General features: G+C 40.6%; 1 protein-coding gene across 2 annotated transcripts in view; it reads left to right on the top strand.

Moving 5' to 3' along the window:
• Nucleotides 1–16,869, top strand: part of MED12 (mediator complex subunit 12) — a 179,997-nt gene that overhangs the window by 27,022 nt on the left and 136,106 nt on the right. The window lies entirely within an intron of this gene.

The following is a 16,869-nucleotide window of genomic DNA, read 5'->3' as shown; positions in this document are numbered from 1 at the left end:
TTTTTCCATGTGATTCTTCCCAAAATCCTGATCATATCCGTAGAATCCTTAATATAGCTTTCTAATTTCACCACGTATTTCTGTAAATTTCTATCAATATAGGTGGCAAGGTTACTTGTCAGGGAATCAATTCCTGAGATTATTGGTCGCCCAGGGGGATTGTCCAAGCTTTTATGAATCTTGGGCAAGTGGTATAGGAATGGAATGGGGGGTTGCCTTTTTATTAGAAACTTCTTTAAGTCCTTATTAATTATCCCCTGTTGGAATGCCATGTTTATTTTTTGATTGTGTATTTTTGTTAATGTGGGGTACGGGTTATTTTTTACTTTCTCATAGTATTTAGTGTCCGACAATAATCTTAATGCTTCTTTTTTATAATCATTGGTGTTTTGTATCACTATGCCGCCCCCCTTATCGGCTGCCCGAATTACTATTTCACTATTCTTACCCAAATTTTTCAGGGCTTCTCTCTCTTTCTTCGTGAGATTATTCTTATCCCCCCTTAAGTTGCCGGCTTTCTTCATTAAGGTGTCCTTTTTAAGATCTTTTAATAGTAAGTCTTGGAACGTCTCTAGTATATGACCCCTACTTTCCAAGGGATAGAAATTGGATTTTGTTTTCAGAGTAGGATCAGATGGTGCTTCACTTTTGTTATCTTTCGTGTCATCTGGCTTTAATAAGAAATGCCTTTTGAGAGTCAACCTCCTAATATACTGATGCACATCTATAAAAAGTTTAAAATCGTCTGGTTGGTTCGTGGGGCAGAAAAGTAAGCCCTTATTCAGAAGCTCCTTTTCTTCTTCTGTCAATGAATAATCTGATAAATTAATGACATTATTATTAGTTACCGTTATCTGTTTCAATCCCGGAAAGTGATCTTTGCTTTTTTCTTTATTTCCTCTTCCTCTTTTTCCTCTTTTTTTCTTTTTCCAAGAGCGGGACTGAAAAATTTCGTTATATTTTGATTTGTTACGTTTACAGCAGCTAAAAAAGGAACTATGCCATTATTTTGATTTTTTGAGTTGTCTAATATAACCTTTTGTGTAGGGGTATTGCTACCTGTTTCTATAGGTGTTGGTGTTACTATACTGATTAAATCCTCCTGGTTCTGATCAGTTTCTGTAATAATCATTAAGTCGGGTACAGAGTTTTTATTGTTTTTCAATGGCTTATTATTGTCATGTAATATGATTGGGTCTAGGGGCCTCTCTCTGTTGATTCTATCGATGAGTTCTTTGATTTTGTTAAGATGTTCATCAACATTAACTGTTCCAGTTCCAACAGGTTTTGGATCCTCTGCATTATTATGTACTTGTGCTACAGTAATGACTTGATTGCTGCTAGCTGGCTCGTTATTGGATGCTTCTTTGTTTATATTCCTATCCCCATTGATTAATCTTGTCATGCTGCTAGGTAATTTCTCTATCACGATGAAACCCTCATCATCCAATATTTCATCTGGAAAAAGGCTTGACTCCTCTTTGCTATCTATTTCCTCCTCATCCATTGTCTCAATTTCATTAGTGCTCACAGTCACCGTAGATCTTAGGTTCAGTCCCTGTGTGCTGGATTTTTCAGGACCGTGCCTAGACACTGTTTTTGTCTCTGTCTGCATTTTGTTCCCAATAGGTGCTATCTCCGTATTATTCTTCCTAAAATCTATAGTATTTTGACTGTCTTGACTATTACTAGTGTTATTTCTTGTATCTCTCTCACCAGGGGTCTTACCCCTCCTGGAGCTGTTGGAGAAACTCCTTCCTCTATGCTCTTTGTGGTGTGTGGGAGTTCTATTCCTCCTATATGTATTATTCTCCATCTCAGGTTTGTACTGGGAATAGTCCTGTCTATCTCTGTTGAGCTTCCTGGACTTCCTAATTACTGTATCGTGTTCGATTTGCGTCAAACTAGTGCTGATATTAGAATATATTCTTTTAAATTCAGTACATGCATTAAACCTATTCAAGCTTGCACTGATTATGTTAATTTCTTCTGTTGCAGCATCTGCAAGTTTTGACCTTTTATCACATAAAATACTCAACAGCGTGTTCATACATTTTCTCAAAACAAAGTTCCAATTTGTAGTAAAGTCATTATCATCAGGAAATGGAGAATTCAATACCAATCTTAGCCCCCTGGGGCAGATGTTCTCCTCTATGTAAACAGCCAAAAACCGGGCATCAATGCCATACTGCACCTCCTTTTTGAGGGCATCCTCCAAAGCATGCAAAAGTTCCTTCATAGTCTTAAGTTCCTCATCGCCAAAGTTCTCACCACCAGTCACATTATCCTCAGAAGATGTTCGACCAGTACCTATGGTGCGTTGTATCAACTTCTCTCTGGAAGCAAATCTTCCACGCAAATAGTCCATCTTATCACGCAAAATTTATGCAGCACTCTGTTCCAAAACGGGATGCTAAGCCCCAACCACCGTCACTCTCCCACAGAAACGATGATTCACTGTATCAATACAAAAAGGGTGGGGGAACAAGAGGTGCAATAGTGCCCTATCACTAGTGACACTACGATGTGAGTGGTGTAATGCAGTTCCACTCACCTATTCCGGTTGTGTGACCCACAACTGGCTTGAAGACATAACACAGTATCAGCTGCTGCAGGACCTCCACCGACCACTCCAAAGTGGAAAAACTGCCAGAGAATATGGGAAGCAAGATGTGCCACAGTCCGCGCTGCTGAATCCACAAAATCACCTGGGATGCAAGATGTAGTAACAAAGTACTGCTTTATTCCTTCCTACGCGTTTCGGCGCCCTTCCTGGCACCTTCCTCAGGGATATTACACCAGCCATAGGAGCAGGGAATTTATAGCCCCTTCCATTAGCAATTATGGGTGTGTTCTGTTTACATATGATGTCATAATGGTCATCACTGGGGGAGGGGCCAGCATTTTTGGCACAATTTCACACAAATAACATAATAAAACAAGAAAATCCTTCAAAATACTTGCTAAAATGTACATAAAAATCCTACCAGTAAAATGATATAAAGACCTTCATGAAAATTGCAGCGGAAACATTGCCAAAGTATCCAGACTGTCAATGCAAAAACAAAAAAATTTTTTTAAAAAAATATTATCTCCCTACTTTCAGGGTAGTAGAACCCATGTGTTTACTGGTTTCATTTTTTTCTCTTGTGACTTATGTTGAGCACCACCGTTCTGCTGGTATCAGTGCCTTTGGAACATAGGTTCTATGAACTATTTTGTCACAAAACTATCCTGTTAAATATGTGATACTATGGTTTGTTAAAAAATTATTATAAAAAATTGCAATGAACAATTTTCTTTATTTTTGTTTTGTAGGAGGGAATCAAGGAGCGATGCCACTATTAAATAAAATGGATTATTTCTAAAATTAACTGCTTTTAAAAAACTTATTTTTATTTTCATTTTTATTTTTATTATTTATTATCAATAAAGAATTATCTAAAAATTACTATTATATAATCGTATTATTAAAAATGGCCTGAAGAAAGTATCTATCATCTTCCGTATAGTTATGGTCACTATTTTATATATTAATTGTGGTGGTGTCACCCATGAAACGTATGTCTTTTGGTCTAGCACACCTGGGTTCAAGTCACAGGTCTCCATGCAGGCATAAATGACATTGTCTTTTGTAATATCAGGAAAAATTATAAATTGTTATGAGCTTATGCATATTAAATTAGGGAATTGTGAAATTCTAGATAGGATACCAACTTTGATATATATTTAAACAAAATAAATGTGTCATTAGGTGTATGTGAGACATTAAGTGTTTAGATATACCCGTGCGATCAAAAAAGTAGTCAGATGAAAAAATAAATAAAATGAAAAAAGATAGAATGAAAAAATAAAGTGAGGTTTGCTTAAGTGTGTGACATAAGGATGCAGGAATTCCTCCTACTATGGTGCGCCTTTCTTACCCACTCAGGATGTGACCAAGAGAGGGGGGGGGGTTGGGGGATTATAATTTATATTAGTTCTGAAATTATGTTTAGCCCTCTCGGTTTTAATGTGTCCAGTTTAAACATCCAATATTTTTCACGTTTTTTGAGCAGCTCGAATCTGTTGGGTATATTCACTGCTATATGATCGATCGGAGTTATCTTGATTGCTGTTGCATCTCTGTTATGATACGTGTCATAATGGAATGACACTCCATGTGCTCTATACCCACTCTTTATATTTGAACGATGTTTGTTTAGCCGCTCATGAAGTGGTCTGATAGTTCTGCCAACATACTGCATGCCACATGGACACTCAAGCAGGTAAATTACAAACTCTGTAGAGCAATTCATGTCATGTTTAATGGTAAAGGATTCATTCGTTGATGCGGATTTAAAGCTGCTTGTCTGTTGGATGCTCCGACAACAAAGGCATCTATTTTTTCTACATTTTGATGTCTTTTTCTGCAGTACTTTGGCATAATTCGTGGTTGTCTTCTGTTTGAGCCTACTAGGAGCTATTATCCCTTTAATGTTTGGCGCCCTGCGGAAAGTAATTCCTGGTCTATCAGGTACAATGGATTTTAATATTGGATCACTTCGAAGTAAGTGCCAGTGTCTATGAAGGCATTTTTTGATTGACTTGTGACAATTATTATAAGTCGTTATAAAATTAAATGCTTTATTCTTCTCTGTCCCTTTTCTGTCTTTCTGTATAAGGAGGGTTTCTTGCGGGATTTCTCCACTGTGCTTTTGTGTGCTGGATATCAATTTTTTTGGGTATCCTTTCTCTAGGAATCTTTTTCTGAGTATTTCAGATTGAGAAGCGTAGTCATCCTTGGAAGTGCAATTCTTCTTAATCCTTCTAAATTGATTGGCCGGTATATTACGCAGCCATTTTGTGTAATGTCCACTCCTGAAGTCAATATATGAATTCCTGTCCGTAGGCTTAAAGTATGTTTTTGTATGTATCCTTGTGCCATCAGAGAAAATTGTTAGGTCCAGGAAATTGATGCTTTCTTCATGTATTGTTCGTTCAAAATTTATCCCCCAGTGGTTATTAATGATGTCACTGAAAAACTCCTCCATGTCACCAACTTCCGTGTCCCAGATCAGGAATAAGTCATCAATAAACCTTTTATATAAAACCAAGCCATTCTTGTATTTGTTTCCATATATATGTATGTCTTCAAAAAGACCCATAAAAAGATTAGCGTACGAACAAGCTGTTTTCGAACCCATAGCTGTACCATACTTTTGATGGTACATGTCACCATCAAAGGTGAAAAAGTTATTGTTTAATATGAAATTTAGGCCATCCAGAATGAAGTTGATGTTCCTTATATCCAATTGTATGTCTCTTTTTAGGTAGTATTCAATACAGAGTAATCCTATTTCATGACCTATATTCGTGTACAATGATGTAACATCCATGGTGACAAATCTATATGATTTTTTCCATGTGATTCTTCCCAAAATCCTGATCATATCCGTAGAATCCTTAATATAGCTTTCTAATTTCACCACGTATTTCTGTAAATTTCTATCAATATAGGTGGCAAGGTTACTTGTCAGGGAATCAATTCCTGAGATTATTGGTCGCCCAGGGGGATTGTCCAAGCTTTTATGAATCTTGGGCAAGTGGTATAGGAATGGAATGGGGGGTTGCCTTTTTATTAGAAACTTCTTTAAGTCCTTATTAATTATCCCCTGTTGGAATGCCATGTTTATTTTTTGATTGTGTATTTTTGTTAATGTGGGGTACGGGTTATTTTTTACTTTCTCATAGTATTTAGTGTCCGACAATAATCTTAATGCTTCTTTTTTATAATCATTGGTGTTTTGTATCACTATGCCGCCCCCCTTATCGGCTGCCCGAATTACTATTTCACTATTCTTACCCAAATTTTTCAGGGCTTCTCTCTCTTTCTTCGTGAGATTATTCTTATCCCCCCTTAAGTTGCCGGCTTTCTTCATTAAGGTGTCCTTTTTAAGATCTTTTAATAGTAAGTCTTGGAACGTCTCTAGTATATGACCCCTACTTTCCAAGGGATAGAAATTGGATTTTGTTTTCAGAGTAGGATCAGATGGTGCTTCACTTTTGTTATCTTTCGTGTCATCTGGCTTTAATAAGAAATGCCTTTTGAGAGTCAACCTCCTAATATACTGATGCACATCTATAAAAAGTTTAAAATCGTCTGGTTGGTTCGTGGGGCAGAAAAGTAAGCCCTTATTCAGAAGCTCCTTTTCTTCTTCTGTCAATGAATAATCTGATAAATTAATGACATTATTATTAGTTACCGTTATCTGTTTCAATCCCGGAAAGTGATCTTTGCTTTTTTCTTTATTTCCTCTTCCTCTTTTTCCTCTTTTTTTCTTTTTCCAAGAGCGGGACTGAAAAATTTCGTTATATTTTGATTTGTTACGTTTACAGCAGCTAAAAAAGGAACTATGCCATTATTTTGATTTTTTGAGTTGTCTAATATAACCTTTTGTGTAGGGGTATTGCTACCTGTTTCTATAGGTGTTGGTGTTACTATACTGATTAAATCCTCCTGGTTCTGATCAGTTTCTGTAATAATCATTAAGTCGGGTACAGAGTTTTTATTGTTTTTCAATGGCTTATTATTGTCATGTAATATGATTGGGTCTAGGGGCCTCTCTCTGTTGATTCTATCGATGAGTTCTTTGATTTTGTTAAGATGTTCATCAACATTAACTGTTCCAGTTCCAACAGGTTTTGGATCCTCTGCATTATTATGTACTTGTGCTACAGTAATGACTTGATTGCTGCTAGCTGGCTCGTTATTGGATGCTTCTTTGTTTATATTCCTATCCCCATTGATTAATCTTGTCATGCTGCTAGGTAATTTCTCTATCACGATGAAACCCTCATCATCCAATATTTCATCTGGAAAAAGGCTTGACTCCTCTTTGCTATCTATTTCCTCCTCATCCATTGTCTCAATTTCATTAGTGCTCACAGTCACCGTAGATCTTAGGTTCAGTCCCTGTGTGCTGGATTTTTCAGGACCGTGCCTAGACACTGTTTTTGTCTCTGTCTGCATTTTGTTCCCAATAGGTGCTATCTCCGTATTATTCTTCCTAAAATCTATAGTATTTTGACTGTCTTGACTATTACTAGTGTTATTTCTTGTATCTCTCTCACCAGGGGTCTTACCCCTCCTGGAGCTGTTGGAGAAACTCCTTCCTCTATGCTCTTTGTGGTGTGTGGGAGTTCTATTCCTCCTATATGTATTATTCTCCATCTCAGGTTTGTACTGGGAATAGTCCTGTCTATCTCTGTTGAGCTTCCTGGACTTCCTAATTACTGTATCGTGTTCGATTTGCGTCAAACTAGTGCTGATATTAGAATATATTCTTTTAAATTCAGTACATGCATTAAACCTATTCAAGCTTGCACTGATTATGTTAATTTCTTCTGTTGCAGCATCTGCAAGTTTTGACCTTTTATCACATAAAATACTCAACAGCGTGTTCATACATTTTCTCAAAACAAAGTTCCAATTTGTAGTAAAGTCATTATCATCAGGAAATGGAGAATTCAATACCAATCTTAGCCCCCTGGGGCAGATGTTCTCCTCTATGTAAACAGCCAAAAACCGGGCATCAATGCCATACTGCACCTCCTTTTTGAGGGCATCCTCCAAAGCATGCAAAAGTTCCTTCATAGTCTTAAGTTCCTCATCGCCAAAGTTCTCACCACCAGTCACATTATCCTCAGAAGATGTTCGACCAGTACCTATGGTGCGTTGTATCAACTTCTCTCTGGAAGCAAATCTTCCACGCAAATAGTCCATCTTATCACGCAAAATTTATGCAGCACTCTGTTCCAAAACGGGATGCTAAGCCCCAACCACCGTCACTCTCCCACAGAAACGATGATTCACTGTATCAATACAATAATATTAATATTAATAATACGATTATATAATAGTAATTTTTAGATAATTCTTTATTGATAATAAATAATAAAAATAAAAATGAAAATAAAAATAAGTTTTTTAAAAGCAGTTAATTTTAGAAATAATCCATTTTATTTAATAGTGGCATCGCTCCTTGATTCCCTCCTACAAAACAAAAATAAAGAAAATTGTTCATTGCAATTTTTTATAATAATTTTTTAACAAACCATAGTATCACATATTTAACAGGATAGTTTTGTGACAAAATAGTTCATAGAACCTATGTTCCAAAGGCACTGATACCAGCAGAACGGTGGTGCTCAACATAAGTCACAAGAGAAAAAAATGAAACCAGTAAACACATGGGTTCTACTACCCTGAAAGTAGGGAGATAATATTTTTTTAAAAAAATTTTTTTGTTTTTGCATTGACAGTCTGGATACTTTGGCAATGTTTCCGCTGCAATTTTCATGAAGGTCTTTATATCATTTTACTGGTAGGATTTTTATGTACATTTTAGCAAGTATTTTGAAGGATTTTCTTGTTTTATTATGTTATTTGTGTGAAATTGTGCCAAAAATGCTGGCCCCTCCCCCAGTGATGACCATTATGACATCATATGTAAACAGAACACACCCATAATTGCTAATGGAAGGGGCTATAAATTCCCTGCTCCTATGGCTGGTGTAATATCCCTGAGGAAGGTGCCAGGAAGGGCGCCGAAACGCGTAGGAAGGAATAAAGCAGTACTTTGTTACTACATCTTGCATCCCAGGTGATTTTGTGGATTCAGCAGCGCGGACTGTGGCACATCTTGCTTCCCATATTCTCTGGCACTTTCTCCCTGTAGTCCGTTCTCTGGTTGTAACGGGGTCTACGAAAGGGCTGGTATCTTTTATGCTTCTCCTCAGGGAACCCCTTTTTTTTCATCTGATGCCTTCTCTAAGATGTCGTCGAGCACAGGCCCAAAGACCCTGCCCCCCGAGAAGGGAATTGAACAAAGTTTATTTTTTGGCTGCATGTCGCCCGTCCAACTCTTAAGCCAGATAGCCCTTCTGGCTGTGTTGGACAAGGCCTGACTTCTGGCCGTGAACCTAACCGATTCTGCCGAAGCATCGGCCGAAAACCCAGTAGCTAACTTAAGTAAGGGGAGGGACTTCAGGATGGTTTCCCTCAGGGTTCTATCTGACAGATGCTCTTCCAGGTCATCTATCCATAGATGCATGGAGCATGCTACCGATGTTGCTGCTATATTCGTTTTTATGACCGCAGCTGATCTTTCCCAGGCCCTTTTTATGAGCCCATCTGCTTTCCGATCTAGGGGTTCCTTCAAACTTGAGGAATCCTCGAACAGAATTGCCGTCTTCTTAGATACTTTTGCTACGGGGATGTCTATCTTGGGGACTTCCTCCCAGACTTAGACCTCCTCGGGGTCAAACGGCAGACGCAACCTAAAGTCTCTAGGGATAGTTAACCTTTTCTCTGCCTCCTCCCATTCCTCCAGTATCATTGCCCATATGTGGGTATTTACTGGGAAGACCATTGAAGTCTGGGAGCGTAACCCTCCGAACATTTCGTCCTGTATTGAAAGGGAAGGAGGGGGTTCCTCGATCTGCATAGTCTGCCGCACCGCCCCCAATAGTTCGTCTGTATCCCCAGAAGAAAACAGGTATTTCCTTCCCCTTTCTGGGTGCTCTCTGATCTCCTCTTCCTCTGCATCTGACTCGGACATAATGTCTTCAGATGACGTATCCGACTCCCTCTGTCTTTTCCTGGATAACTGGGGATTCGGCTGTGGGGTCTGGGGAGTAGCTAGACCAGATACTGAGGCCTGTACTTCCTCCCTGATTATCGCTCTCATGTTGGATATGAAAGTAGCCTCCTCCCCCACTATACGCTTTGCACAAGCGTCACAGAGGGTCTTTTGCGACGTGTCCTTCAACTTCCTAGAGCAAACCGGACACTTCTTATCCTTCCGTTTAGGCTCCTTTCTCTCAGAGGTGGAGGTTCCCCCCTTGAACATAGACCCCACAGAACCCGTATTTTATATCTTTACGGGCTCTGCAATGACCTCTTTTAGAGGTTACTCGCGTGACCCTGGCTCTCTGCTCCCACCTCCGTCTTAGTCTGGTCCTCCATCTTCCTGTAGCGATGGAAACTGCCGCTGTCTGCTGGCCACTATGAAAATACACATCTGTAAGCTGTGACGGGCCTCCTGGCTCTCTGCGCCTGGCCCCTCTGGAGCAGAGCCTGCGTACCACTTTGCTGCGTTGCCGACTTGCTCCTCCGGACGCCTGCCCACCTCCCTGGTGGGCCTATACCGCTGTGGTGTGTGGCACTGGCCGGTCGCTGCCAGAGGCCTTAGTGGCGCCGCGACCGGAAGTGACGCGCTGCCGGCTGATGACACGACCGGAAGTGACGCGCTGCCACTGAAGACGCGCGCCCCCCCCCCCCCACCCCCACCCGGCCTGCGATTCGTGCCCGGCTCCCCTGTGATGCGCGTCCTCCTCCGATGGGGCGGCCGATCTGAGGCGCCCCCGGTCTGTGATGCGCAGCTTTTGCTGCGCGCCTCTCCTCCGGGCACGAGTTTACCGGGACAGGCGGGGAAGGCACTGTAGCTGCCGGTGGAGCGCTTGTGGGCTTGGAGGACTCCACAGAGGCGGACTGCAGTGGTGGCGTCCAGGGTTGAGAGCCCCCGTCAGGAGGAAGCGACCCGACATCTGGGAGCAGTGCTACACCGGAGTAGCGGAGGGACCCTCTGTCGGGTGTCAGCTGCAGATATCTCCAAGTAGGAAGGGAAAAGGCTGGGCCCCCCGATCCTGACCATCTGCAAGGAACGGTCGGATATTCCTCTTGTCGTTCCTATCCGCAGTGGGACAGGAAAACCACTGGGGGATGGTAGGGGGAGGATCCTTTTAAACTCTCGTGTTTTCCTGTCCCACTACAGATGAGAAGGACGTCCTTCCAGGGTGCTGTCAGGTGGTGACCTGGAAAACAGTGTCAGAATCACCGAGATCCATGAAAGCGTTTCAGAGTTATTACCTCATAAAGGGACAGTGGTCAGAATTGTAACAATTGGCCCGGTCATGAACGTGCAAACCACCCTTGGGGGTTAATATAAACCACAAAATTAACGTTATAAGAAGGCCACAATAAAACATAGATCACATAGGTCATGACTACAAGATTGTAAAATAGCGCTATTTTCCGATACCCGTAGTGTCTCCATTTTTCGTGATCTCAGGGGTCGGGTGAGGGCTTAATTTTCTTGTGCGCCATATTGGTGCAGATACGATCTTTTGATTGCCCGTTGGTTGCATTTTAATGCAATGTCACGGCGACCAAAAAAACTTAATTCTGGCATTTTTGAATTTTTAAGATATGTGTGACTTTTTATTTTTGTTTTATTTTGAATGGGGCAAAAGGGGGGTGATTTGAACATATATCTAATAATATAAAGCTCAAGTGTGTGTATGTGTGTGTATGTCTGGGATTGGCATCCGCACCGTCGCAGCTACAGCCACAAAATTTGGCACAGTCACACGTCTGGACCCCAAGAGTGTCCTAGGCTATGTTGTGAGGCGAAATTTTAACCCCGCGCATTCCAATTCACCAAACAATTTTGCCACTATCTACATAATGGGGAGAAAAGGTGTATATATCAAGCCCTGCCCCTCATTATGATGTCATAATGGTTGCCATGGCGACGCTGATGTCATAGGTGGCAAGCCCCGCCGCTCATTATGATGTCATAATGGTTGACTATGGGATGGAGGATGTTTGGGTATATGGGCACTGGACTATGAGATGGAGGATATGTATGACGGGTATATGGGCACGGGACTATGGGATGGAGAATACGTATGATGGGTATATGGGCATGGGACTATGGGATGGAGGATGTGTGATGGGTATATGTGCACGGGCCTATGGGATCGTGGATATGTATGATGGGTATATGGGCACGGGCCTATGGGATGGAGGATAATTATAATTTGCTATAACTAACCACAGTTAGTTACTATGCCCGGGCAGCGCCGGGCTCCTCAGCTAATATATATATTCTTTTTTTTTTTTTAAACACTTCTTTTAAAATTTTTTTTTTTTTTTTTTTTTTTTTTTTTACTTTTGCCATGCTTCAATAGTCTCCATAGGAGACTAGAAGCTGGCACAACTCGATTGGCTCAGCTACATAGAGGCGACGAGCAGATGGCCTCTATGTAGCTGAATTACTGACTTGCTATGAGCGCCGACCACTGGGTGGCACTTATAGAAATCTGTCACTGACATCCATAGAGGTCTCCAGGAGACTTCGGGTTATCATGCAGACACACCGGTGACGCAGGTCACCGGTCAGCGTATTTCCAGAGCGCTTGCCGGAAGCGCTTGTTAAATGCCGCTGTCAGTTTAACATCGGCATTTAACTGGTTAATAGCCGCGGTTGGAACGTGATTCCACCCGTGGCTATTTCGGGCACATGTCAGTTGGATGCAGCTGGAAGTACCTGGGATCTTGTAGTCCTGATGTGAGTTGGGGATCTTTATCTTGTCCGTGGTCATTATAAATGGACAGGTTTTACATTTTTTTTCTGGTTGCAAGGAAAGGTTCCTGCAGCTGTTGGAGAGGACAGGGAGCTTCTGACAATTATGCTTCTTAAATTTGTGGGCTGCCTAAAACACAGCAGTGGAAATATGAATTGTAATCAGGCATCTTTTTGTAGTAAAGGTTGTAATTTCCGTGCAACTCCCCTTAGCACCTCCAGATTTGGATTGTAGGTGACCACTAGAGGCTCCCGGTTATTTTCATCTTTAGCTTTGTAATGTAGCAGGTGATTCCTTGATATTCTGGTGGCTCTTGTAATTTGGTTTTCATTTGTTCTTCGATGGTACGCTGGTGCCTATAGTACACGATGTGCGCATACCCTAATTGGGGTGTAATTCATCGCCAAGCTGTGGGAACCATCATTATTGCCGAGTTTGGTATGGACATTTTATTTTTAGGTGACAGATGGTAGGCTTTACACCTGTTAGCTAATGATGGCTATGTGTTTCTTTATTGGCCAGATGGCGTAGAATTTTATTTTGTACTGTGATTTTTTTTTTTTTTAGTTGCTGTGTGTAAAGAAAAAGCTGCTAGAAACTCATTCTTTAAAATATTAACAACACTTATGTTTCTTTCATAAATCAAACAGTAAGGCTATGTGCCCACGTAGCGATTTTTAAGCGTTTTTGCCGTGATTTTCGGCGCGAAAACGCTTAAAAATCGTGTACAGAACGCCCCCATGCATTCCTATGGCATTCCGCACATGCTGTGCTAATGCTGCGCTTTTTTCCGCGGCGGAATCGCATCGCGGAAAAAATCGCAGCATGCTCATTCCTTTGTGCGGAATCGCAAAGAATTGCCGCGATTCCGCACCCATAGGAATGCATGAGAATCACTTACTTCCCGCATGTGGCTATGCCCACCATGCGGGAAGTTAAGCGTCTCATGTGCGGTTGGTACCCACGGTGTGGAGGAGAGGAGACTGTCCTCCAGGCCCTGGGTACCATACCCCTGTAAAAAAAAGAATAAAAAATCGGGGTATATTTACCTTCCGATGTCCCGCGCTGCATTTCCGGCCTAGCGTTCCCAGTAATGCCTTGCGGCAAGGCCCTGTAATGACGCAGTCTCGCGTGACTCTAGCGGTCTCGCGAGATTGCTATAGCAACGCGAGACTACGTCATCACAGGTCTCGCAAGGCATTACTGGGAACGCTGAGGCCCGGGAATGCAGCGCGGGACGCCGGAAGGTAAATATACACGATTTTTTTATTTTTTTTTAGCATTTTAACATTCTATCTTTTACTATTGATGCCGCATAGGCAGCCTCAATAGTAAAAACCTGGTCACACTTGTCAAACACTATGTTTGACGAGTGTGACCAACCTGTCAATCACTTTCCAAGCGATGCTTCAAATCGCTTGGAAAGTGCTTGAATATCGCAAGCGAAAATCGCGGCAAAATCGCGGTGAAATCGCGCGGGAAAAAAACGCGCGATTTCTGGGAAGGAGTCCGGTTTTTAGTGAGCGTTTTAAAACGCTACGTGGGCCCACAGCCTAAAAGTGAAGATATGTTACAGTTTCTTATCTTATTAGTGACAAAATGTCCATTTCCTTACTAGTCAGTCACCTCTTGTTCCTTGCACTGATCATTCAACCTCAAAAATCTACCTACAGATTTGATTTCAATGCCAGATCAAATTTCCTCTTCCCCCTCTATAGACTTGTGTGGGCGGAGTCCACAAAGAGAAACTACTGAGGCTTCTAGTACTAAAAAAGTGGAGTACATGTCATAATGGACAGTAAAAGTAAATAGATTATTTGTTTTAAAAAATAAATTTGAAAAAAACCGGTTCCAGCACTTACTATAAGACAAAGATTTATTGTTAAGAGTATTACGCATTTCGGGTGGGATAGGATGAAGGCTTTTATCAGAAATTCATAGACTGTGCACCAAGGATGTACATGGTTGCGTTTTACAATTGATTGACACTAATTTAATATAGATAATACAATGCATAATGAGAATTCATGAAAGAAACAAGCAGTGTTGTGTGCAATGACACCTGTAGTGTAGGCTGTATGTAGCGTAGATACACTGATTGCTTCCTGTCTATAAGTATATCCTTTGTTTTAAAGAGGTGGTCCACGACATTGTATAATGCCCCCATTGATTTACACCTTTTAACTAATTTATTATTTTTTTTTAAATGCCTTCTTCTGCCATATGTGCCAGGACGTCACTGTACTGAATGTCTGCAGCCTGGAGGAAGGCATCGGGCGGCCGCAGGCATTCAGCTACTTTTTCTTCTAAAATGCGCCCTCCTTGGATAGGCCGAAGGTGGTGCACCTTGTCCAGGCCCTATGTATGAGCATCTGGCTCTGTGATTTCCATTCTACTACCTATACCCACACTTATTACACAACACTAAATAAAAAAGAGGGAAGCCGGCGCTGCTTAAGGTCAGAACGCAATACATAAAGTGCATATGCACATATTGATTTCTAACTGTATTTCAAAATGAGACATTTAGCAATCAATTGATCAGTTTTTTTGAGCCACCACTCCACTTCAAGGCATTCTCGTATGGGGCAGTCCTACTCTACGTTTTTTATATTCGCTGTGCCATTACGGCCTCCTAAATTTATTAAAAGCAAGACCATATTGAATGCAAATTGTACCTGAAGCGTTTCTGAATCACTCCCATGGAGCCATAAAGGGCAAGCGCAGATAAAGGTTGACCAGGTCCGGGCATAGACTTTTCAGGTCCAACCTCCACATGGCCTGACCAGCACCACAGGTGAAGGGTGATACAGGCCCAGACACAGGTGCACAATCAAACAGAGCATGGGGCAGGGCTGCTGTATATGTAAACAGCAGCCTAGATAAATCACAATGAGCACAAAGAATGGCATGCATAACCCAGCACGGCAACAGTGGTGGTCAGCCACAAACCAATATCGCTGGCTCCTCCCCTTTTTTATTTATTACACAACACTGTTTATTCCTTTTGTGAAAGTATTTTATTTATTGTTTTATCTGTATTGATGTGTCAAGTGTTACATCCCACTTATGTATATCCTTGGCGCCATTTTTACTTTTTAATCCTCCATGCCATCACTGTTTACGCAGTTTATGGACTTCTGATGTGTTTTTTGTCATCAGAATGCATATTTTTGTGTTACAGAGGTTTTTCATATTATTTCTTAAGACAATTAGTTTACTATATTTGAATGCCTGGGGCAAGTTTGCCCTAGAAGCACCCACCAGTCTACCTGCTGTAGGATTTGGCACCCCTTGTGAATCTCTAAAGAGAGCAAAGCATAAATGATGTTAATATTGAGTGACGAAACTTGGTCACTGAGTAACTGTAACCTACGGATGTTTGCTGATTGCTCTACCCCATACAGTTTTTGAATGTGACAATCATTAATACAATCATTCTTTACCCATACAGTAGCATGTTGGGACTTTTACATGGGGCTTTTATAGATAATGACATTGGTCTGAGTAAGACTAAACTCACATGTCCAGTAATCATTCTTTAGAACGGATTCAGCAGATATCCGTTGACCCGTTTTTTTTTTTTTTTTTTTTTTTTTTTTTTAACATTGAAGTCTATGGAAAACGGATCTATTAAATAGCCATCCATTTTTCTGCCTTTTGAAAAAGGTTGTTTTTTTTTTTTTTTTTTGGTAACTGGAGCTGGAAAAATAAATATTTACCCTATACTACCGGATATGTGAACATTCAAGTAATCATCTATTTGAAAAATGATCCAGTAAGCAAAAAAACGGAGCCTAGATTTGCCATTTTCTGATACCTGTAACTTTTTCCATCGCTGGAGCTGTGTGAGGGCTTGTTTTTTGCACTCTGATTTTAATTTTTCTTTTTAGTGATACCATGCATACAATGTTTTGATGTTATTACATTTTTTGTGGCAGCAGTCAGAAAAATATTCTTGCGTTGCGATTATTTATTTTTTATTAACTCAAGGTTAAAATAATTTTGTATCTGGATAGTGGTCTTTTATTTACGTGGCAATACCAAAAATGTGTTTGTTTGTTTTTTAATGGAAGAAGAGGTGTGATTTTAATTTTTTTTTTTTTTTTTGTAGGGGGGTTTCAAGTGCTTGATTTATTGTACTATGTACATGCCAACTTCAGAATATCTAGTGACAAGTCAGTTTATACAATTAAAAAAAAACAAATGTACATCATTTTCAATTGAGGGATGGGGTATGATGAAGACAATAGGGTATATGCATGATCCAGTCAGCCCCAAAAGGGCTAATCTTTCCCTCTTGATCCAAGTTGTATGTATTTAAAGTATTTTCTTGTAAAAAAAAAAAAAAAAAAAAAAAAAAAAAAGTATCCAATCATTATTGAACCCATCAATGATTCCCACTGTGACTATCTCTAAAGGTAAACTATTCAACAAATTAATAGTTCTCATAGTAAC

Source organism: Dendrobates tinctorius, unplaced genomic scaffold (genome assembly GCF_039654945.1).
Source record: "Dendrobates tinctorius isolate UK_male_01 unplaced genomic scaffold, ASM3965494v1 ptg000231l, whole genome shotgun sequence".
Taxonomy (NCBI): Eukaryota; Metazoa; Chordata; class Amphibia; order Anura; family Dendrobatidae; genus Dendrobates; species Dendrobates tinctorius.
The sequence above is the reverse complement of the archived record's forward strand: the minus strand, read 5'-3'. Positions and strand labels throughout refer to the sequence as shown.